Genomic DNA, 943 nt, shown 5'->3' with positions numbered 1-943 from the left:
ATGAAATTATTGGCTTTTCTGTTTAAATGAAGCCTTATCACATCAAATCAGTAGTGGGAGCTGATGAAAACACACCAAAGATTATTGGTAGAAAGTATACTGGCAGAGTAAAATACCTAAGCAAACTGAATTACCTATATAGAAAAGTAGAATTTATAAAATAAAGGAATAAAAACAGGATTTCACATCAATAGAAGGGAGATCAATAGAGCAGAGGAAGAGGATTGAGAGCGAGAAGGAAGGGTATGAGGAAGTACTAGGGAAAGAAATTTACCAAATTATATATGCCATGTCTATATATGAATATACCACAATGAATCCTGTCTTTATACATAATTCATAATTGTAATGTCTTAATTAAAATAATAATAATAACAGTAGTAGTAGAAGGAATATCATAGAGTAAAGCAAGGGGGTCAGGAAGAGTAAAGAGAAGAGGAAAAGGGAACTTAATGATGAATGAGATTGCACATATTATATGCATGCACAAATATGGTATAGTAAAAATGAATACCACTATTTTGTACTATCATAAAGCAAAATTTAGTGCATCAGAGAGAAAACAAATGATATATGACAGTATAAAGATATCAAGCTAATAAATGAGCTGTTTTATTGTGAAGGATAGAGCCATTGGCCTTTCTACCACTTGGGTGCAAATGTGAGGGCCCACAATAATTGTGAAATGTGAGTTGCTTTGTAGTTCTTTTACATGTATTTACAAGTATTTTACATGTATTCTTTTACATGACAATTACTATCATTTTTCTTATTTAATCCTCAAGTCAGGAAATGTGCATAGTGAACCCCTTCTATACAAATAACAGGTTGTTGTCCCAGAAAGCTAGTAGTTCAGAGATATAAGCAGGCATAAATAATGTAGAACCAAATAAGCAAGAGTGCTGAGTATCCCCTGAAACTTAAATACTTAAGGGTACAAGGA

Source organism: Marmota flaviventris, chromosome 7 (assembly GCF_047511675.1).
Source record: "Marmota flaviventris isolate mMarFla1 chromosome 7, mMarFla1.hap1, whole genome shotgun sequence".
Lineage (NCBI taxonomy): Eukaryota > Metazoa > Chordata > Mammalia > Rodentia > Sciuridae > Marmota > Marmota flaviventris.
The sequence above is the reverse complement of the archived record's forward strand: the minus strand, read 5'-3'. Positions refer to the sequence as shown.